Raw genomic sequence first — 24,354 nt, 5'->3', positions numbered from 1 at the left:
ATTTTCTTTCAGCTCACCAACAGCCAGTTATTTTCTCTTATGGATGAAACGAAGCCCAAAGATTCCAGCCTGCAGAAATTGTCTAAAAATACAGCCAGATGGCCGATCACTGGAGTTCATTCTGTCTCAACATACTGTATTACATGCATTCTTCATTTTGATAACCATGTAATAAGGACCTGAGACCTTCGTGCAGAACATGCATACTTCTAAAAAAATATGTTCATCTTTTACAAACAAACTATAACTCTAGAAAACTCTTTAATGGTCTTTCTAGTTTCCAGAGGCGATTCTAGAGTCTGTTGTGGCCCCAAGCAAAAATTTCCAGTGGACCCTTCTGACCAGTGTTCATCACCAATATGTTATAAATAATCTGACACCAATGAAAAATGTATGAAACCAAAGTTTTTTAAATTCCAAATGTGAACATACAATGGTAAAGAACAATAAAAACAATAAAAAACAAAATAAATAAGCCCTTGGGCCCTGACTCTCGGGGGGGCCCCTGGGCCAGGGGGCCCCAAGCAGTTGCCTGCCTTGCCTGTTCACAAGCTGCGCATCTGCTAGTTTCAGAACACAATTTCTCAATATTAGTATGTTGATAATGCCAATGCTGAGTGTTTTAAATATTTCCTCAATTGCACTTTTTTTTAAAAAACAAAACCTCGATCATCTTTTCAAAGTCAAAGCTCGAATCCCCGGAGCTCCATGCGCTGCATTCGGACAAGGAGTCTGTTCCCGGGAGGTTCTAATCCCACTGGGGTTTTATCCCGGGGTTTTGTACTGGGCAGCGGATTCATTGTATTATATTTAGTTTTCAATATAATATTATTTTTTCAATATGTTTTTTTTTTTTTTTGTATTCTTGTCTCAGCAATGGTGAAATCGAATTTGTAAATAAAATCAGTGCCCTGACTCTACTCATCAGGCCAGAGCTATTCTCATTCTGTGTCTGTTTTGTACAACATAAGGAAACAGTATAGTAACTATAACGGTAAAGAAATAAAACAAGAGTCTGGCTATGATATAAGAAAACTCTACAACCCAGAAACAGATGGAGCTCCGCTTTTAGGCAGTGCCTCAATCTATATATTACACAGTAAGTTGTTGCTTTTCGGTCTTTTGTTTAAGATCAAGTGTAGTGTTTGTTTTTATCACTTTAATATCTGATATGTTCTTTAACTGAAAATGTTATATTAAATAGGTTTTTAGACCAGGGAGCTGGAGTTGGGGTTTGCTCCTTCTGCTCCACCCATCAACCTGGTATTATAGTATCTCCAGGAGTAGTGCCTTGTTCTAAATACAAAGAAACAGCTTTCTTATTTGATATATTCTTTAAATAAAGATGATTAATGAGTTTTCTAAAGTAATGAGTGGGAATTGAGCTTTTTCTATTCTATCTGTTCACATGGCATTGTAGTAGATCTCGGAATTGTCTTGTTAAAAAAATAAGTAAAGAAAAAAGTTCTTTCTTTCTTTGCTGGGTCGACCTTTTCCCCATTAAATTCCCCATGAATCCCACTTCTGATACTTGTTATTGTGGGTTATTAACGGGCCATGGGTTCTCTGCTCATGGTCTGTGTTTAGTGAATGCTTGTAAGGAGTTTTGCCAGCATATGACTGAAAATGGAAGCTTCAGCTAGCATGCCTTTGCAAAAATAAGCTTGAAAAACTTTTGGAATAGAATGCTTCGAGAGTATTTGGAGTCCTACTGCAATAAATAAAATTAGATCAGAATTAAATTCTTAGCCTGTAAAAAATTGCATGCTTGAAATATTCAGATTTTTAAATTCTATTGAGATACATTTTTATTTATTTATTTTTTCAGTTTGTTGTGAATATCTGCCACATATTACAATATCAGTAGGTATTTTATATTTTTAGATGTAAAAATATAAAGTTTTAGTTCGTGGAACGACGTGCGACCTTTGACCTGGATTATCATGTGGTTACAATGTCAATTGCCTGTTGACATTGATTGATAAACTACAAAACTAGAAATTAATACAAACAACAATGAATGATTAACCATGTAGCCAGCAGTCCAGGGTTCCTTTAACTTTTTTTTTTTTCCAACAGGTTGACGATTTAAGGTAAAACCTTCAATCATGTGTTCATGTGCAGGTGGAATTTCATTATATCATTCAAAGGTTTGATAGTGAAAACAACCCTTTAGTTGTGTCTTGGTTCCATGGTGTAATGGTTAGCACCCTGGACTTTGACTCCAGTGATCTGATTTCAAATCTCAGTGGAACCTCTGAAGCCTTATGGCTTCTGAATTCATATGCCCTGACTATCTCAACTGTATGCTCCTTTTGGTCAAGCTATCATGTCTCAAACCCTTTGTTTCTGTTAAAGTGCCAGTCTTCTGAAAATTACATTATACCTGATAAAACTAGATATGTTTAATAGTTTACTGTCTAAATTGTATTTTAATGGGAGACCGGGAACATGTTCTGTTTATTTGGTAAAGTTTGGCTCTTTGAGTCCACCATTACACGAACGCGTTCCTGGTAAGTTACTGTTCATTCAAAGAAGTGACATCATATGAGAAATGCTTAAAAGTTCATTGGCATTTCTGGCTTCATCTGTTTTGCAAATTGTAGCACGTTTTTAACGATTTTTTAAAAATTTATTCCGCAACAAAACTAAAACCAAAGCATACCTCCTAAGGGGTGTGTCCTTCAAGGCTGTTCAAGTGTAGCCATTAAAAAAAAGCAGAATTTTGATCCATTGTAGCCCAAAGTTGGCAGGACACTTGCGGAATGAATGGGTTTGATTTGTACCAACAAAGAGAGGTAACTGCAAGTCAACAGGACGGTTTGGTGTCTGCTCCATACATTCTGAAAAAGATACATTTGTGAGGCAGATTCACATAGAAGGATTTGAGCGATGTCTGGTACATGGAGCAGTTCCTACGATCTGGAAACAAAAGTCAGACGTGCCATCCCAAAGAGCTGACCGCGCAGTAAGTGTCAAGCTTGCGTTTAGCCTTTCGCTCTTGGTGAGGATAAGCAGGGTGGTGGTCTTCTTTTGGTCACTGCACATACGTATTTGAACAGTGACCCAAGTGCATTGTCAGCTCATGTGGTCAGCATAAGACCTGCGTATGGTCAACGATGCATCTCGCTTTGGTGCCTGGCTGTCGGTCTGGCCGAGCGGACTAAGGAGCAGTGTTCAGCTCGTGGTATCCAGTGGAGATGCATTCTTCAATCTTGATCCTGATGTTTGTTGAGTCCTGTTGACTGATGTTCGGGATGGTGTGCTGATACCACGCTGAACTCCAGTTTTGCATCTTAAGGTACTGAAGCAGATGCCTTGATGTTCCCCTGCGTAATTTAGAATGCTTACGAGGAAGTTTGAGATTCTCTTTGCCATGAGTGAAAACTGGTCATTGCAGTCCATTCTAGGGTTCATTTTACAAGACTGGCTTTATTTAGCAGCGCTGCCCACAGACGGTTGGCAGGTCAAGTCAAAGCACTGTCGTAAAATGTTTGCAGAGGTTGCTTGTAAAAGCACTGCCAATACAGAGTATTGCAATAGTTAGCCAAGCGCATGGCCCACGCGTGAGGTCAACACACCATGCCACCCCAAAATGTAGCTTCCTCCAGTCTCTTGCTGCAGCTGACATCAATTTTACTTTGGCATTTTTTTAACTGACTCCTCTATTACTAACACTGTCTGATGTGCTAGGGGACAGTAGGGGCTCCGAGTGTGCCTCCCTCACGGCTGTTTTAGTCCTTAAGTCATCTTCAGTGCTTAATGAAGCCCACCCAAAAAACTTTGTCAGCTTAGACTACGCCACTGTTTGTTTCATGCAGAGATAATTCCACCAAAACACCAGACCGATTAAGACACACTGTCATTGGTCAAAAGCTTGGAGCTTATTTGGGCATTATGCGTTGTCGATTTTTATTGGTCACAAGCATGTGCTCATTGTTTACACTCTGGCTTCCTGCCGTCTCTTCACTGGGGTTGGATTTTGGCAAACGGAGGGATTTGTGGAGGGAGTTCTAGAAAAGATGAAATATGATAATGATGGCAAATACATTCATCACAGTGATGACTGCTAGTAATTTTCTCTTCGTCATTGATGGATTATTTTCATCAGTGACAAGCGTGACGAGTGCTAGTGGGAACCCTGGTTACACTACATTTAAATTCACTTGACCAACATTGAGGGAATATTGCTCCAGCAGGTACAACAGTCTTTCAATCATCATTAAATCTACCTTGCTAACAGTGAGTGAAAGTGCAGACAAAGTGGATTTCAAGGTGGGAAAACATTGTCAGCACTGCTGTCCCAATGAATTTAGGAGGCAAAAATATCTATTTACAACACACATGAAAGTGCAAAATATAAAATAGTAAATGTGAAACATGATACATTTGAACAATGCTCCATGTGAAAATGCAGTGCCATGCTCACAATTTGAGGCTGATCAAACCAAGCATCAGCAAGTAATGTCTGCTTCCTCTTTTGGGTTGGCATCTCGTGGAAATCAATTTCTCATGACTGTGTCTTTGTTCGAGATATCCAACATTCCTTTGCAATTTATCATTACATACGTGTGAAGTTTATTCCAAGCAAGTTTCAAAGAAATCTGATGAACTCTGGAAAAGGAGGTCAAAAAAGATTGTAAAAATATGTGAAAAATACACAAAATCCAAAATGGATGACGTCACTCAACCCAATGTTAAAAATTTCCAGAATGATGATAGACATGCTCGTACCAAATTTTATGGATATCAAAGTAACTGTGTCCTGACCATGAAGACCCGTGCATCTGATTTCATGTCGCATCTCAAGCAAATTGATGGTCTGCCATTATGTCCTCATTTGAGATACGGCTCATTTAAAAACAAAAACAAAAAAAGGCTCATTTTTGCAAAAAACAGTGTATCCCCTACCATTATATTGGGCAGTATACCAATGGAGCACTTGCATGTGACGTCACATCCGCTCCAGATTGTAGACAGACGCCATCTTGTCGGTAAAACGCTATATTTCCGCCGTCTTTCCGACACTGACTTTCATTATTTTTCGCCGAAATCTTCAAATATTACCGTGCCACAATGCCGGAGAGTTGCATGGCATATAAATGCCACAACAGGAGAGGTCAGAAATCGGGAAGAAAGTTTCATAGGCTGCCACGGGACCCTGACAGGCGTGCAAAATGGATTGCTGCTATCAGCCGGGCCAATCCAAACAACAAGAACAAGGCATGGGTACCGACTGGAAAGAACGATCACTGGCGCCTGTGCAGTGACCATTTCATCTCAGGTTCGTCATGTATTTATTTCAGTATATCCATGTGGTTATTTGCAACATAAGTTTATGACTTGCTCTAATAAAACATTCCGGGAAGTGAGAACCTGAGAAAAGGGTTGGGGCGGGGGGGTGGATTGGGTCTTTAGCGGTGTGACATTCTATGTAGTCTCTAGATGTATAATAATTTTATACTTTTAGGGGTCACATGTAGAGATGGATAACTTCATAAGTATCAAATCATAAATTCCTCGTGCTCAATTGCCACTAGTCAGTATATTTCTGTCTTTCAGGGAAGAAGAGCAATAACCCGACCTCTCCAGATTATGCACCATCCATTTTTGCTCACACTTCCTCTCCACTGAAGAGAAAACGAAAGAGAGAAATGGAAACGTACACAAGACGTAAGCGATCAAAGAAGCAACGTCGTGATCAGTGCACAAAGGCACTGGCTGCCAGTGCTCTTCTTAAGTTGTCTGAGCAAGTTATTTCTACAACACAGGCACCAGATTCTGTGAATGTGATGGGGGATGACCAGGATAATCCTGCAACAATGACAGCAGATGAGTGTCAAAACACGGAGTGCATTGAGCTCAAACAGTCGTTTGAACAATTATCTTCATCATTTGATAAACTCAAAGTTCACTCAGAAATGCTTGAAACTGACTGTCAGGCACTTAGAAATGAAAATTCAATCCTCAAAGATAAAATTAAATCTCTCTCTCTACTTGAAGCCGACTTCGAGGATGATGATGACAAGGTGAAGATGTTAACTGGGGTTCAGTCCTTTACAGCATTGATGACCTTGTTCTACATTATTCAGGATCATTTAAAGGCAAATTCTGCCCTGTCACCATTTAAGCAATTTATATTGACTCTTTTATGGTTGCGGTTAAACTTATCATTTACATTCTTAGCTTACTACTTTGGTGTACATGTTACGACTGTGTCTCGGATATTTCACCACTGTATCAATGTAATGTACACAAGATTAGTACCATCTTTAGTTTTCTGGCCAGATAGGGAGGAGCTTAGATTAACATTGCCATACGTTTTTCGTAGAAGTAAATTTAACAAGTGTACATGTATAATAGATTGTTTTGAAATTTTTACAGAAAAACCTCGTAGCCTCCTAGCCAGTGCACAGTCATATTCATCTTATAAATCTCATCAAACTATAAAATATTTAATAGGCATAACACCACAAGGTGTAATTTCCTTTATATCAAATGGATGGGGTGGGAGAACTAGTGACAAACATATTACAGAAAATTCAGGATTCTTAAACAAACTTGAACCAGGTGATCTGATCTTAGCTGACAGGGGCTTTGATGTTGGGGACACGATTGGATTGTATCAAGCTAAATTGAAAATCCCTGCATTTACGCGAGGCCAAAAACAGCTAGACCCTCTTGACATTGAAAACACCAGAGGACTAGCTGCTGTCAGAATAAATGTTGAAAGGGTGATAGGAACTGTTAGACAGAAATTTACAATCCTTCAAAGTACCCTTCCTATACAACTTCAAGATGTTGAACCAGGTTATGATGTAACAAATCTTGATAAAATTGTACAAGTTTGTTGTGCACTTACAAATGTCTCAGAGTCTGTGGTTCCATTTGAGTGACATGTATCATGATGGTTTCTTTGTATGTGTTTGACAGTTTTGTATGTTGTGATCATAAATGATGATAAACATGTGATCAGTGCTTTTTGGTTATAGTACATGTCAGGTTACAAATTCAAATCACATAATGTGTTTGTGAATTGTTATTGTTGACAACTGGTTATTATGTAGTCAAATGTGATGACTTAATCTTACAACCTTTGTTCTTTGTTGATTGTTACTGTTATTTTTTTTTTCGACCTGTTGCCCTCTGGCAGGTGCTACAGGGCCATACCAGCCAAAACAAACAGACTCAGGGACAGTTTCTTTCCAAGAGCTGTCACAATACTCAACTCAAGTTTGCACTGAGGAACTGTCATGCTTGAACACCACTGACAAGGTAACCATCACCACAATGCTGCTAACCACTTGATCTCAACCTAGTCTCTCCTTGTCAGACTGTAAACTGTCATATTTGCACTGTAAATGCCACAAGACTGTCATATTGCACTATCATATCAAGTCAGTTCATCTGTTCTTAGACATCCACTTTCTTTGTCGTTTTAAGTACTGTAAACTGTCATATTTGCACTGTTAATATCATAGCTATCTGTAAACTGTCTTATTGCACTATCATATCAAGTCAGATAATTTGGTTTTTTTTTAGTTGTCTACATACTGAAAATAGGCGTCTGTACATGCCAATGCTACCTCTATCACTTGATGCAGCTAGTCACTTTATTCTCAACCCTGTTACTGTTATGCACCTGTGTTCCTTCAGGGACCTGCACAAGTTTATGTATAGTTTAGATATAGTTGTCAGTAGTTGTTTTTTTTTTTTTTTAGTAGTAGTAGTTTTATTGTGGCGGCACGGTGGTGTAGTGGTTAGCGCTATCGCCTCACAGCAAGAAGGTCCTGGGTTTGAGCCCAAGGGCCGGTGAGGGCCTTTCTGTGTGGAGTTTGCATGTTCTCCCCGTATCCGCGTGGGTTTCCTCCGGGTGCTCCGGTTTTCCCCACAGTCCAAAGACATGCAGGTTAGGTTAACTGGTGACTCTAAATTGACCGTAGGTGTGAATGTGAGTGTGAATGGTTGTCTGTGTCTATGTGTCAGCCCTGTGATGACCTGGCGACTTGTCCAGGGTGTACCCCGCCTTTCGCCCGTAGTCAGCTGGGATAGGCTCCAGCTTGCCTGCGACCCTGTAGAAGGATAAAGCGGCTAGAGATGATGAGATGAGTTTTATTGTACATATTTTCCTATGTCTATTTTACTATTTATGTGTGCACTGTATGGTGAAGCTTTACATCTCATTGTACTTGTATAATGACAATAAAGGCTTTCTATTCTATTGTCAATTGCACATTATATCTACTTGTAACCCATTTATTGGAATTAATAAATTAATGACGGTTAGTAACTCAACTTTAATTTCACAGAAAAAATATGCACAAGACACTTGCAAATATTTAAGGTCCTTCAAATATTACACACAACTATCACAACACACAAATGCAAATCTGTATAATACTAGTAGTTGACATGTAGCAAAATAATTATACAAGATCTCGCAAATCAAGGCATGCCACTAATAGTAATGTAAAAAAAAACAAGTATCAATATTATGATATAACAGTTTAACAGCATTACAAAACAAATGCAACAAGAGTAAATGAAACACAGTTTAAACTGACAGTAACTGTCAGGGTGAGTACACCACTTATTTCGGCCTAAATGGCTTTCTCACTTGGCCTGTTTTTTTGCATCCCTTTTGTTTTTGTTCATAGTTGTACGACATGATGGGCATATGTACTTTTTTGGAATCCTTTTCAACTTTAAGCATGTCTGGTGGAACTTCTTCATTGAACAGAAACCTGACTCGCATTCCAACATCGTGCCACACTGCTGCTCCTTGCAGTAGCACCAAAGCTCGCCTGTGCTTGTACATGCAGTTGCGATAGGAGCCAAAATACTTTTTGAAACAAGTTCAGGTAGAACTGCCTTCTTAAAGAATACAGTAGCCTTTTCCAGTTCCTGATTGAAAAAGTCAATGTCTGGAAAAATGCGTTGCACATAGAGTGACTCCGTATCTGTCCAAACAACAAAATCACAGTATGGCTTGTCCGTTACAAACAGTTGCATTTGCACCTGATAGTAAAAGGTGTGATCTTCTCTTAATCTCAATTCACCATTCTGTTGTTTTTCCAAAAAAACTTTCCATCTTGGCAGGCTTCTTCAATGCCAATATGGGCAGCACAATGGGGACATTTCACTTCAATGATTCCAGCTCCACAACATGAACAAGACACATAGCCATCTGGTGACGCACCGATAAATGGGTAGAGACAACTTATCCTGAGTCCAGCATCATCAACCTTTAGGTTTTGGTGCCGCTGCTGTTGGATATGTTCATACTGTCGACGAGCTGTCTCTTCATGTGTACATCCCCACCTGGAGGCTGTTGTAGAAAACTTGGTGCTCTCAGGGTAACAGATGGCTTGGACCAGACTCTTGCTGGGGTTTTCAGGACTCGAGTGGACCGCTGCCCTAAATTTCGATGCAGTAATGCGTCCTGCCCTATGAGAGTACCACAACTTACTTTGCGCCTGTTTTCGGGTCTCCTCTTCGACCACGTCACTCTGGTGGGGGGAAACCACTATAGAGTTGAAAGTGTCTTCATACAGAATCTGGAGATCATCTGGGCTTAACTTCCTGTGGTCAGGTTTATAGAGCTGGTCTAGTGTTGGAGGTAAGTCCAGAGTGATAACTTTGGGAACATACCTTTCAGCGTAGCCAGGAACCACAGACAGAATAGCTGATTTTAAAGGTCTGCCCTTGTAAGAACATTTTGACAGCTGTCTGTATAGATCAGTTTTTTCATCCTGTGTCAATGGTGGAATACTGAAGGTAGGACCGGAATTAGGCTTCCTTTTTTTTCTTGCTTGATGTGAATTAAAGTCAATGTTACGTGCTTGAGCATATTCCACCCTTCTCAAAGACTCCTTGCTTGGCTGTGCCCACCCATATTTTAAAGATGTCACTGAAGGCTGGGATTCTAGTTTTTGCTTTTTTTGACTGTACTTCTCCTGCATGTAGAAAAGTAGTGATCCTACATGAGAGCACGCCTCACCCAGTCCAGCCATGCAGCAGCAGTGAGCACCGCGCACCACCCCATCGTCTGCCAAAACGACCCATGGTTTCAGAGGAGGATCATTGAGTCGCTGTGAATGGTTTACCTGCAGAAAAAGAAATAATAACTATTATAAGAAATCAGTTATAAAAAACAGTGACCTTTAGACATTTGTCAGTCACCCTCTCATTTTCCCTTTCCACGTTTTGGCTGTGAAGTGTCAAGTGTATCATTACCAATATCTATGACATAGACGAGCACATCTATAATTCTAAGAATTATGATTTATCAGTATTGCTAATTATGGTAAAAGCAAAAGAAATTAAACTGGACAAATACATTTTTATTTCATAAAGCAGGTATACCATATATACAGTAATAGTGATAGACTACTGATACTTGATCTAACTGATAATATAAAATATTCAACCATAATCGGCTGGTCAGTGCTATACTAGATACTACTGATATATCTAGTATCAGTTCTAGTACTCAATTGAGGTTTTTCACCCACGTGACCAAGTCATGTGATGCATCGTTAGGCTGCGATTTTGGACGTCACGGCTCGAATCAGTTTGAATGCGAGGAAGGCAAGGCAAGGCAAGTTTATTTGTATAGCGCATTTCATACACACAGGCAATTCAATGTGCTTCACAAAAAATAAAAGCATAAGAACAGTAACAAAGAATTAAAGTAAACGTGAAATCATTAAAATCCAAAATTAAAAAGAAATTAAAATAAAGAATTAAAGTAAAATCATTAAAATCAAAATTAAAAGAAATTAGTTAAAGGAAATTAATTACACTTTAGGTAAAAATTAATCAAGTGAAAGCATCTGAAAACAGCTTTGTCTTGAGCCTGGATTTAAAACTAACAACAGTAGGAGCATTTTTGATATCATCTGGAAGTTGGTTCCAAAGCTTAGCAGCATAGCAACTAAAGGCTGCTTCACCACACTTCGTTTTGACAGCTGGTATTACTAGCAAGTTTTTCTCCTGTGATCTTAGAGACCTAGTTGGTGCATATAATTGAAACATATCCAGTAGGTAGCTGGGTCCCATCCCATTTAATGTTTTAAACAGAAGAAGTAATGCCTTAAAGTCAATTCTATAGCTCACTGGGAGCCAGTGCAGAGACCTTAGGATTGGAGTGATATGGACTACCCTTTTTGTTCTTGTAAGAACCCTTGCTGCTGCATTTTGGATTAGTTGAAGCTCTTTGATGGTCTTTTTTGGAAGACCTGTGAAAAGGCTATTGCAGTAATCAACCCTACTGGAGATGAAAGCATGAATAAGTTTTTCTAGATCATGCTTTGACATGAGACCCCTGAGTTTAGAAATGTTTTTTAGGTGATGGAATGCAGACTTTTTTACCATTTTCATATGACTGTTGAAGTTAAGTTCACTGTCAATAAGGACAACAAGGTTTTTGACAGTATCCTTTGCTTTAAGCCCCTTAGTTTCAAGAACAGTGGCAATCCTAAGCCTTTCCTCCTTTTTGCCAAATATAATTACTTCAGTTTTATCTGCGTTCAGCTGAAGAAAATTGTGAGACATCCATTTGTTAATTTGGTCAATGCATCTATGAAGAGACTCAAGAGGGGCATAGTCATTAGGTGACATAGCTAAGTAAAGCTGAGTGTCATCTGCATAGCTATGGAAGTTTATTGAGTTATTCTTAATAATTTGTCTAAGTGGGAGCATATAAAGGTTGAATAGTAATGGTCCCAGGATTGAGCCCTGGGGAACCCCACAGTTCAAGGACACGGGTGATGGCGACAAACGAAAAACATAAAAGAAAAAGGAGCGAGATGCAGAAAACGCCTTCACTATCCAGCGACGTAGGGCATTTACAGGGCGAGCAGAGGGAGAGGTATTTGCAAAAATTGAGGTTAGCAGGCTTAGAGAACGACGTTTACCTGCTTCCACCAGGATTGTTCACTGACGTACAGAAGTGCACGAAGCCCTCGTCTTTACCTGACTTCGGCCCACATGATCTGTATACTTATGTCATTAAAAACCCATCGCCATACACAGGTATTGATCTGAAAGCGTATAAGAGTTTGGATGCCTACAAATATTTTGTGTCAGGCTGGGTAACATGCCTACATCAGTGGGTCGTCCCTGGAGCCGGTGGTCGCCATCTTATTACAGCTTTGTTCACAGGTTTGTTTGTTCACTTATTACAGGTTTGTTCACATTTTCATTTACTTTCGGTCCTCAGGATAAACAAAATGTTATTAAATGTCATTGAAATAACTTCTTAGTCTGTTGAGACATGGCCCGTTATAAATTTGCTGTTACCAGGCAATGACCAAGAACTGTATTATTAGGGTCGGTGTCTGTGTTGTAGCAGTGTCCTAGCAGCTACTGTAGCTGTTAGCACTAGCTAATGTCAACAACATAGTAGCTAGTATGTTACTGTAGCAATGTTTATGTTCAGTTTGGATGACTGTTAAAACCTTTCAGTCTCAAGTTTTTCCTTTACTGTATTTACTAGTTTACTTTAATTATGATCCGGCAGCTATTTACACCGCATCCAGTGTAAATAGCTGCCGGAGCACGCTCCGGCTTGCTCCCCCTCAAATTAAGCAGCGCGCTCCGGCTTGCTCCTAGAGCAAGCCGGAGCGCGCTGCTTAATTTGAGGGGGAGCAAGCCAGAGCGCGCTCCGGAACCTCGGCCGGAGCACTCTGGGAGCAAGCCGGAGCACGCTGCTTAATTTGAGGGGGAGCAAGCCGGAGCGCGCTCCGGCAGCTATTTACACTGGATCCGGTGTAAATAGCTGCCGGATCATAATTACAGTAAACTAGTAAATGCAGTAAAGGAAAAACTTGAGACTGAAAGGTTTTAACAGTCATCCAAATGACTGAATGTAAACATTGCTACAGTAACATACTAGCTACTATGTTGTTGACATTAGCTAGCTTGACCTTCAAAATGGCGGACACCGGGGCGTCACGTGACCCTGTGACATCGGGTGAAATACCTCAATACTTAAGTCACTTACCCGTCCAATGAGGATTGTTATTTTCTTGTTTACAAGATGCCACACCTGAGGGGGGCTGACAAATCCTGAATTTCTGTAAAGATAACCGTCCAGAGATTTATAAGCACGCAGTGCTTCACCACTGAACAGCGAGGGAAAGTTAATGAGGTAATTGTACACATCTGGGTATTCCACCTCTGGCAGTTCCATATCCACTGACACGGTCATGAAAACTACATCCGGTAAGCCATAAGGGTCACTAATCTGTAGGTCATTTATTTTAGACATATATCTAATTATCTGTTCATTAGAAAAATGAGCCGTGTAGTCCGTCGGTTGAAATTGATCCATTCTGTACACGAGTGCAGCAGTATTCAGCGGTGTTCTTTACCGACAAGATGGCGGCTGTGAACTTTCCGGTCACGTGACTGCAAGATCTCTATACACGGAAGTAAGGCGGAAGGTAGTTTGTCGACGTCTCCTCAAGACGACGCCAACGATTGGCCAAATTTGCGGGAACGTTGCGGTGATTGGGTATAACTGCAACCCCGCCCTGAATTCGCGGGGATTGGTTGAATTTGCATTGAAGTACATCGCGAAATCCTGGAGGGTCTGATTAGAGCGCGCGCAGCAGCAAAAAACCGACTTAAAACTGCGCTTTTACAGCCAAAACCCCTGTTTTAAACCCGGAACAACCTCTGAATTACACTGGGAAACATATAAAAGGGTGGAGATGATGTGAAAGAGACTTTGAGCCAGAGCTGTTGACCAAAGCCGTTTAAAACAAGGATTTCAGAGCGCGAAGCGAATCGCTCTGAAATCCTTCTTTTAAAACCCGACCCTGTGGGGAGAGTGTCTGGGTGAGAGAGACATGTAGAGAATACCAAATTCTAACAGAAAGCGAGAGCGCCCGAAAGGGGAAACCGAGGCGAACCGCCATTTTGAATCCTCATTCACGGTTGTAATGCAAATGGCTTCCTCCTCACTATACAGTAGAAGTGCACTTCCATGGCAGGAAAAGCACTACATTTTGCGCCTACTGTACGGTATGTAGTGCCCTTTTTATACAAATAGGAGTCATTCAGGATTCAGCCATGTTTTTGCTCGGTGTTAGCAAAATAGTTTTTAGCTTTCTCCTCATAAGCAAGCCCACATGAGGAGAAAGCTAAAAACTATTTTGCTAACACCGAGCAAAAAAAAACATGGCTGAATCCTGAATTGCCGGCAGTAAGTCAGACCTGTTCCCAGTGCATGTTGGACTCCGGCAGGGCTGCCCTTTGTCACCGGTTCTGTTCATAATTTTTATGGACAGAATTTCTAGGTGCAGCCAGGGGCCAGAAGGAATCCTGTTTGGGAACCACAGGATTTCATCTCTGCTTTTTGCGGATGATGTTGTCCTGTTGGCTTCTTCAAACCAGGACCTTCAGCATGCACTGGGGCGGTTTGCAGTCGAGTGTGAAGCGGCTGGGATGAGAATCAGCACCTCCAAGTCCGAGGCCATGGTTCTCGACCGGAAAAGGGTGGCTTGCCCTCTCCAGGTTGGTGGAGAAGTCCTGCCTCAAGTGGAGGAGTTTAAGTATCTCGGGATCTTGTTCACGAGTGAGGGAAGGATGGAGCGTGAGATCGACAGGCGGATCGGTGCAGCCTCCGCAGTGATGCGGTCGCTTTACCGGTCCGTCGTGGTGAAGAAGGAGCTGAGCCAAAAGGCGAAGCTCTCAATTTACCGGTCGATCTACGTTCCGACTCTCACCTATGGTCATGAGCTTTGGGTAATGACCGAAAGGACAAGATCGCGGATACAAGCGGCCGAAATGAGTTTCCTTCGCAGGGTGGCTGGGCGCTCCCTTAGAGATAGGGTGAGAAGCACAGTCACTCGGGAGGAGCTCGGAGTAGAGCCGCTGCTGCTCCACATCGAGAGGAATCAGCTGAGGTGGCTCGGGCATCTTTTTCGGATGCCTCCTGGACGCCTCCCTGGGGAGGTGTTCCAGGCATGTCCCCCCGGGAGGAGGCCCCGGGGAAGACCCAGGACACGCTGGAGGGACTATGTCTCTCGGCTGGCCTGGGAACGCCTCGGTGTTCTTCCCGAGGAGCTGGCCGAGGTGTCTGGGGAAAGGGAAGTTTGGGCTTCCCTGCTTAGACTGCTGCCTCCGCGACCCGGTCCCGGATAAAGCGGAAGAAGACGAGACGAGACGAGACGAGCTTTCTCCTCAAATGTTTTATTAGTGTGCTTGCCTTTGTTGTTCTTAAGTTTACTTATTCTGCCTTTTTCCGACACGTTTATTGGATCCGCTACTCCTCCTAGTTGAATTTTAATCTCCATTTCCTTTGATGAATTTTGACTCATGCTTATTTTCATTTATAGGCGACCACAGTCTCCTCATGCCGTGGCAGCTCTTCTCACAGCGCTGGTGGTTTTCGCGAGGCAGAGATCAGGGAGCTCAGAAAGCGGGTCGCTGCGGTTGAGACCGCACGATGCAGCCACCGCACAGACTGCAGTGAAGCGCTGGGCGGCATCATTCAGCGGCTCAATCAGATAGAGGAGGAGCGCTTAAAGGCGGAGGAACTTCTCCAGCGGCTCATCACTCCCCCACCAGCATAATAGTGCATTATATTGACAGTATTCCTAATATTTTGCCCCAATAGTGTATATTGGATGCAGTGTATACTATGTAATACTGTCTGTTTGTTCTTTTCATGCCAATGTTAAATTTATGGCTGCCCCATAAAGGATTGGACAATTCAATCCACAATAGTAGTGGCTTTTTGCTTTGACAGTTCTTGTTTGTTAAACTGTTTAAAATGAAAAATAAACAGTTTAATTGCATTGTAATTTAGTTGTGTGATATGTGATTAAGATATATTAAATGCATAGAGTATTGGTTAAATTTATTTGGTAACATTTATCAAAAGAATAATGACAGTGATTACCTAATTTTAATGAGTAATGTAACGTTATGCAACCAAGTAAATTAAAATGTCAAGCACAAGAAAATAATTAAAATCTACTAAATTACTTCATAACAGCAAATACTACAGAAATATAAAAATTTACTTAAAATTGAGTAAAATGATCCTGCCTATGAAAAACAAGTAGACTTTACTTAATTTGTTTAAATAAATATAACTGAAAACTTAGATGTAATTAAGTAAATGTTACTTAATATCTTCACAACTGTTTTATGGTAAGTAAAATTTGCTTAATACTGGCAAGTGAGTGTTACTTGATATTGCAGCATTAAATTTTACTTAAATCATTTGCGTTCAAATACTTACAATATATATTTTAAGTAAATGTGAGAGTTATTTTTGTCAGTGTCCCTCACTATCATGAGGCATGCAGTGGAACCCCTGCGCTACCGAGGCGCAGCTACTGAAGAGTCCCTGCCGTTTCCCCTTCACATAAATCACCTGTCAGATCTGTTGAATGAATGTTTAATTATATTGACATTGTGCTGTAACCGATGAGTAATTTCATTTCTATTAGGATTTCTCAGTGTGGTTGGCAGCTGCAGCAGTGTTGCGCTTCTTTCAGAAAACATATTCAAACTGGCTGTATGAGCGCATTAAAATCTTGCACTACTGACAACTATACCTAAACTATACAGTGGGGAAAACAAGTATTTGATCCCTTGCTGATTTTGTTGGTTTACCCACTAATAAAGACTCGATCAGTCTGTAATATTAATGGTAGGTGTAACATGCTGAGACAGAATATCACAAAGAAAATCAAGAAATCGACTTTAAAGAATTTGTATTAATTTATTTGCATTTTATTGAGGAAAATAAGTATCTGAACCCTCTTGCCAAAAGGACTTAGTACTTTGTGGCAAACCCCTTATTAGCAAGCACAGAGGTCAGACGTTTTTTGTAGTTGATGACCAGGTTTCTGCACATATTAGGAGGAATTTTGGTCCACTCTTCTTTGCAAATGACCTCTAAATCATCAAGATTCCGTGGCTGTCGCTTGGCAACTCTGAGCTTCAGCTCTCTCCATAGATTTTCTATAGGATTCAGGTCCGGAGACTGGCTGGGCCACTCCATGACCTTGATATGTTTCTTCTTCAGCCATTCCTTGGTTGCCTTGGCTGTATGCTTTGGGTCATTATCCTGCTGGAAGACCCATCCATGACCCATTTTAAGCTTCCTGGCAGAGGGAAGGAGGTTTTCACTTAGGATTTTACGGTACATGGCTCCGTCCATCCTCCCATTGATACGGTGAAGTAGCCCTGTGCCCTGTGCAGAAAAACACCCCCGAAGCATAATGTTACCACCTCCATGCTTGACAGTGGGGATGGTGTTCTTGGGGTCATAAGCAGCATGTCTCTCCCTCCAGACACAACGGGTTGAATTGATGCCAAAGAGCTCAATTTTGGTCTCATCTGACCAGAACACCTTCTCCCAGTCACTCTCCAAGTCATTCAGATGTTCATTGGCAAAGTTCAGGCGGGCCTGCACATGTGCTTTCTTAAGCAGGGGTACTTTGCGAGCACTGCAAGATGTTAGACCATTGCGGTGTAAAGTGTTACCAACTGTTTGCTTGGTGACTGTGATCCCAGCTGCTTTAAGATCATCCACTAACTCTGCCTGTGTTGTATTAGGTCTATTTCTCACCGTTCTCATGATCCTGGAAACCCCACGAGGTGAGATCTTGTTTGGAGCCCCAGACCTAGGTCGATTGATGATCATGTTGTGAGTCTTGTACTTGCGCACAATTGCACCAACAGTTGTCACCTTAACGCCCAGCTTCTTGCTAATGGTTTTGTAGCCCATACCGGTCTTGTGCAGGTCTACAATCTTCTCCCTTAAATCCACAGAAAGCTCTTTAGTCTTTCCCATGTTGGAGAGTTTGGAGTCTGACAAACTGATTGATTCTGTGGCCAGGTGGCTTTTATACACGTCATTAGTGATATCAGGTGTCTTCAATTTAGGTGACAAGGTAATTTGGAGAGTCTAACTTGTCTGTATTAACAAGAACTCTTGATGGTTACTAGGGGATCAAATACTTCTTTTTCTCAATAAAATACAAATAAATTAATATAGATATTTAAAATTTATTTTCTGGATTTTCTTTTTGATATTCTGTCTCCACATGTTAGAATACACCTACCATTAAAATTACAGACTGATCAAGTCTTTCTTAGTGGGTAAACCAACAAAATCAGCAAGGGATCAAATACTTGTTTTCCCCACTGTACATAAACTTGTGCAGGTCCGTGAAGGGACACAGGTGCATAACAGTAACAGGGTCGAGAATAAAGTGACTAGCTGCATCAAGTGATAGAGGTAGCATTGGCGTGTACAGATGCCTATTTTCAGTATGTAGGCAACTAAAAAAAAACAAAAGAAAAAAAACAGATGATCTGACTTGATATGATAGTGCAATAAGACAGTTTACCGATAGCTATGATATTAACAGTGCAAATATGACAGTTTACAGTACTTAAAATGACAAAGAAAGTGGATGTCTAAGAACAGATGAACTGACTTGATATGATAGTTCAATATGACAGTCTTGTGGCATTTACAGTGCAAATATGACAGTTTACAGTCTGACAAGGAGAGACTAGGTTGAGATCAAGTGGTTAGCAGCATTGTGGTGATGGTTACCTTGTCAGTGGTGTTCAAGCATGACAGTTCCTCAGTGCAAACTTGAGTTGAGTATTGTGATAGCTCTTGGAAAGAAACTCCCTGAGTCTGTTTGTTTTGGCTGGTATGGCCCTGTAGCGCCTGCCAGAGGGCAACAGGTCAAAAAAAAAAAAAACAGTAACAATCAACAAAGAACAAAGGTTGTAAGATTAATTCATCACATTTGACTACATAATAACCAGTTGTCAACAATAACAATTCACAAACACATTATGTGATTTGAATTTGTAACCTGACATGTACTATAACCAAAAAGCACTGATCACATGTTTATCATCATTTATGATCACAACATACAAAACTGTCAAACACACACACACAGAAACCATCATGATACATGTCACTCAAATGGAACCACAGACTCTGAGACATTTGTAAGTGCCCAACAAACTTGTACAATTTTATCAAGATTTGTTACATCATAACCTGGTTCAACATCTTGAAGTTGTATAGGAAGGGTACTTTGAAGGATTGTAAATTTCTGTAACAGTTCCTATCACCCTTTCAACATTTATTCTGACAGCAGCTAGTCCTCTGGTGTTTTCAATGTCAAGAGGGTCTAGCTGTTTTTTGCCTAGCGTAAATGCAGGGATTTTCAGTTTAGCTTGATACAATCCAATCGTGTCCCCAACATCAAAGCCCCTGTCAGCTAAGATCAGATCACCTGGCTCAAGTTTGTTTAAGAATCCTGAATTTTCTGTAATATGTTTGTCACTAGTTCTCCCACCCCATCCATTTGATATAAAGGAAATTACACCTTGTGGTGTTATGCCTATTAAATATTTTATAGTTTGATGAGATTTATAAGATGAATATGACTGTGCACTGGCTAGGAGGCTACGAGGTTTTTCTGTGAAAATTTCAAAACAATCTATTATACATGTACATTTGTTAAATTTACTTCTAGGAAAAACGTATGGCAATGTTAATCTAAGTTCCTCCCTATCTGGCCAGAAAACTAAAGATGGTACTAATCTTGTGTACATTACATTGATACAGTGGTGAAATATCCGAGACACAGTCGTAACATGTACACCAAAGTAGTAAGCTAAGAATGTAAATGATAAGTTTAACCGCAACCGTAAAAGAGTCAATATAAATTGCTTAAATGGTGACAGGGCAGAATTTGCCTTTAAATGATCCTGAATAATGTAGAACAAGGTCATCAATGCTGTAAAGGACTGAACCCCAGTTAACAGCTTCACCTTGTCATCATCATCCTCGAAGTCGGCTTCAAGTAGAGAGAGAGATTTAATTTTATCTTTGAGGATTGAATTTTCATTTCTAAGTGCCTGACAGTCAGTTTCAAGCATTTCTGAGTGAACTTTGAGTTTATCACATGATGAAGATAATTGCTCAAACGACTGTTTGAGCTCAATGCACTCCGTGTTTTGACACTCATCTGCTGTCATTGTTGCAGGATTATCCTGGTCATCCCCCATCACATTCACAGAATCTAGTGCCTGTGTTGTAGAAATAACTTGCTCAGACAACTTAAGAAGAGCACTGGCAGCCAGTGCCTTTGCGCACTGATCATGACGTTGCTTCTTTGGTCGCTCACGTCTTGTATACGTTTCCATTTCTCTCTTTCGTTTTCTCTTCAGTGGAGAGGAAGTGTGAGCAAAAATGGACGGTGCATAATCTGGAGAGGTCGGGTTATTGCTCTTCTTCCCTGAAAGACAGAAATATACTGACTGGCAATTGAGGATTATAGGATTTTAATTTTTTATTTACTTGCTCAAGGGCACTCCAAAACACTCTTCAAAACAGTCTCTGCCCAAGAACCCTCCAGATCTGCTACTTTATGTAACAAAAAGCTGTTAACAAAAGGATTGACTAAACAAATATATTTTCAGCCAAGACTTAAACACTGATACTGTGTCTGAGCCCCGAACACTACTTGTACGGCTGTTCCATAACTGGGGGGATTTGTAAAAGAAGGTTCTCCCTCTGCTGTAGCCTTAACTATTTGAGGTACCAACAGATAGCCTGCACCTTTTGATCTAAGTTGTTGTGGTGAGTCATAAACGACCAGAAATTCACTCAGGTACTGTGGCATGAGATCAAGCACATTTAATGCTTTATAGTTAAATAGTACTAGTTTATAATCAGTGTGAAATTTGAATGGGAGCCAATGCAGTGTGGATAAGATAGGGGTGATGTGGTCATATCTTCTACTTCTAGTCTCTCGCTGGAGCTTGTTGATGCTGTACATTCAGACAGTAAGGCATCACAGTAATCCAACCTGGAGGTAACAAACGCATGAACTAAGTTTAATGCATCATGAAGTGGCATTATATTTCTTACCTGAGCAATATTTCTGAGATGAAAGAAGGCTATAAGTGATATTATCTACATCCAGCCTCACATGGGGAACCTGTCCTGCACATTTAAGTAAACACATGCTGAAAGGAGGGAATTAATGTTTTTACATAATTACAGTCATTTTAATGTATAAACTACACTCGGGTGGCACAGAGGTGCAGTGTCACAGTCACCTCACAGCAAGCAGGTTCCTGGTCTGAACATACCAGTCAATCGGGGTCTTTCTGTGTGGAGTTTGCATGTTCTCCTTGTGCCTGTGTGGGTTTCCTCTGCATGCTCCAGTTTCCTCCCACAGGCCAAAGGATGAGGTCAGCTGGCTTCTCTATATTGCTTGTATGTGTGAATGTGAGTGTGAATGGCTGTCTGTCTCTCTATCGTAAGCCTGCAATAGACTGGTGACTTGTCCAGGGTGTACCCGGCTTCTCCATCATCATCAGCTGGGTTTGGCTCCAGCTCACCGATGACCCACAATGGAAATGCAGTATAGCAAATGGATGGAGGGAGAGAAAAATATACTTAAAGAATTAAAATATTCACTTATGTACTTTGGTGTTTTAGTGGTGCCTCTACATTAGGGTCCTCGGCCCCAACAGAGAATATATTAGAGAGAAAAGAAACACAAAGCCTTGTTTTTATTTGTTTTTGCATAATAAATATTTTCTGAGGTGTTTCGCTGCTGGTCTTTCAAAGATGCCAGCAAGCCATTAGGCTTTGGAAGGGAGTGGTACATACTGTGTGTGTGGTACTTTTGTATTAAATGAACTGATATTCACTTTGAATGCTAATTTGTTTTGCGTCTTACTTTCTCCATGTGTCATATGTGCAGCAGCAGGCAGCTTAATGTTAGAGCTGCTAAGTGGAAGAGAATAGTTAAGCTTTATTTCACAGTTTAGTCATCCATAGACAGTTATGTTGTTTTATCAGAATGGTGTCTCTGGACTTAACTGAGCTACTAAGAGTAACCAGAGCAGGGGTTCGGATAATATATATGCAGTGTGTATGATAGAAGACCAGGTATACTCTGTCACAGAGGTTTTATTGTGAAAAGTCGTGTTCTTCATCAAAGAGCTGAACATCTCTGGAGGATGTGAGCAGGGTTGTGTGGGTCTCAGTACTTTGCCCACAATAAGATAACTGACTGCGCCATCTAGTGTTCACCAAGGAGAAAAACCTTTATACAGTCATAAGTGTTTACTACACATACAGTGTATACATTACAGAAAGACAAAAGAGTTATGAGCTTTCGAAAAATACAGTATAAGTCAAATTTTTGGAGACACCTAATTCAAAGTTGTTGTTTTTTTATTCATTAAAAGACACTTCTTGTCATAAAGTCATGATGGACTGTCGTTTCTCTTTACTTAGGTGAGCGGTTCCTGATATAATATGGATTACTACCAGTGTCAAATAGAGCTACTTACTGCATTTTTTATTATTTACTATTTACTGTTTGATATCAAAAACATGAAGAAGGCAAGGAATTCCACAAATTAACTTTTGACGAGGCAACACCTGTTAACTGACTACCTCATGAAGCTGGTTAAGATAATACCAATAGTGTGCAAAGCATCATCATGTGCCATGTGTTATTTCATAGTTTTGATGTCTTCAGTATTGTTCTACAATGCAGAAAAGAGTCAAAATATTCTGATTCCCACAATATACAGTTTCAGTATTATATATGTGGGTTTAATACACTCAGATGATGACATGCCCTTCCTCAAGACAATCCAACAGTGTAATTACTCCAGTCAGAACAGAGAGACTCATGGGTCCACAGTCATTGTGGAATTCTGGTATGAGGATTGAGCCAAGCCTTGTCTTTAGTGCACTGGCTATTGAGGAATATGGAATTGTACCATGAGAGTCCAAAGATTTATTTTTAATAAAAATGACATAATGTCACACCACAAGGAAACATTTTAAGCAGAAGAATTGCAAAAATGTGATAATTTGATGATTATTTGTTTTACTGGCAGCACTGTGGCACACGTGCAGTTTTACATGTTCATCCCACATGGGTACTTCAGTTTCTTTCCACCTCCAAAAAAGACAAGACTGTAGGAAATTTGCTGGGACAAAATGTCCCTAGGTGTGAATGAGTGTGTGAAATGGTTTGTACATGGTGCTCTGTGAAGGACTCACATCCCATTCAGGGTTTATTCCCACTTCACACCCAAGAGATTCCAGTACAGGCTCCATAATCACCACGACCCTGACCAGCATATAATGGTTACCAAAGAATGAATTCTGTCTCCTAAAAATGTAACATGTGGCAACAATATAATCTCTTTATAAATCTTCAGAGAGAAAGAGAGAATCCTGCCAAAAAATTCTCAAAATCATCAGCAGAACTGTCTACAATATAAACAAAACTGTGTGAAAGTTTTTGTACAGTGCAGTTGGATTTCCTGTCACTGTAGGCGGCAGAGCGCAGTAGTATAGTGCAGAGTCTGATACAGCAGCAGAGGAGATGAGCAGATCCACTCGGTTATTATCTCCATTCACTTTAGCAGACATTCTTGGGGGACTGTTGGAACTGAGATCTTCACTTTGAAGAACATAAAGAAGGAACTCAGGTTTAGATTTTGGATATTGTCTGTACCATTGCAGGGTGTCTCTTTTATTTCTTGTTTCATATTTGCAGGACAGAGTAACATCACCACCTTCATGAACAACTTTATAAATGAAAAGTGGCTCTATTGACTCTGCTATGGAGTCACCTGTCAGAGAAAGGAGAATATAATGTTTTAACCTTTCCATAATCAAGCCAGAACTACATAAGTCAGACCCACATTCTGCTGTTTTTAACACCACACAGACTAATTAATCACTAATTCAACACTTAATATTTCTGAAGTCACAGAAAAACGTTAACTCACTGAGTGAGAGCCACAGACACATGAATATAACAGTGAACATGATGAATGGTCTCAGCTGAATGAGAATATTCTTTCTGTGCTCTGATATATTAAGATCATAAAGGTTCCTGAAGCTCCGCCCCACAGCATCACATGACAGTGTCACCAATGTTATTGACTGATTGATGATTCTTGCTGAATAATCCTGGCTTTACATTCAGCCTCATATATGGAACCTGATTTAAGCACATTGTAAGCAAATGCAAACTGGAAGCAGAAAGAGCTAATAGTCACAACGATGCAGTGCAAATAATTTAATTTTAAAACCAATTATTATTCAATAATTACATAAGGATTTTTTTTTTAAATCAGGTTTCTGGAAGACAGTTGTGGTTAACCTTTGGCAATGTTTCTGCAAATTTGTGCCAAGGTCGTATTTTCACATGAAAATTAATTTTGTGGCAAACCTCTGGTGCAGGGGTGGCACGGTGGTGTAGTGGTTAGCGCTGTCGCCTCAGCAAGAAGGTCCTGGGTTCG

General features: G+C 40.5%; 2 non-coding genes across 2 annotated transcripts; both read left to right on the top strand.

Annotated features, from left to right (window-relative positions):
- Positions 1-1,106: 1,106 nt before the first annotated feature.
- On the top strand, positions 1,107-1,297 carry LOC132897612 (U2 spliceosomal RNA). The gene has a single exon (XR_009656349.1). It is a non-coding gene; the product is annotated as a U2 spliceosomal RNA (small nuclear RNA).
- An 888-nt stretch (positions 1,298-2,185) lies between these two features.
- On the top strand, positions 2,186-2,257 carry trnaq-uug (transfer RNA glutamine (anticodon UUG)). The gene has a single exon. It is a non-coding gene; the product is annotated as a tRNA-Gln (tRNA).
- Positions 2,258-24,354: the final 22,097 nt, after the last annotated feature.

Source organism: Neoarius graeffei, chromosome 1 (genome assembly GCF_027579695.1).
Source record: "Neoarius graeffei isolate fNeoGra1 chromosome 1, fNeoGra1.pri, whole genome shotgun sequence".
Lineage (NCBI taxonomy): Eukaryota > Metazoa > Chordata > Actinopteri > Siluriformes > Ariidae > Neoarius > Neoarius graeffei.
The sequence above is the reverse complement of the archived record's forward strand: the minus strand, read 5'-3'. Positions and strand labels throughout refer to the sequence as shown.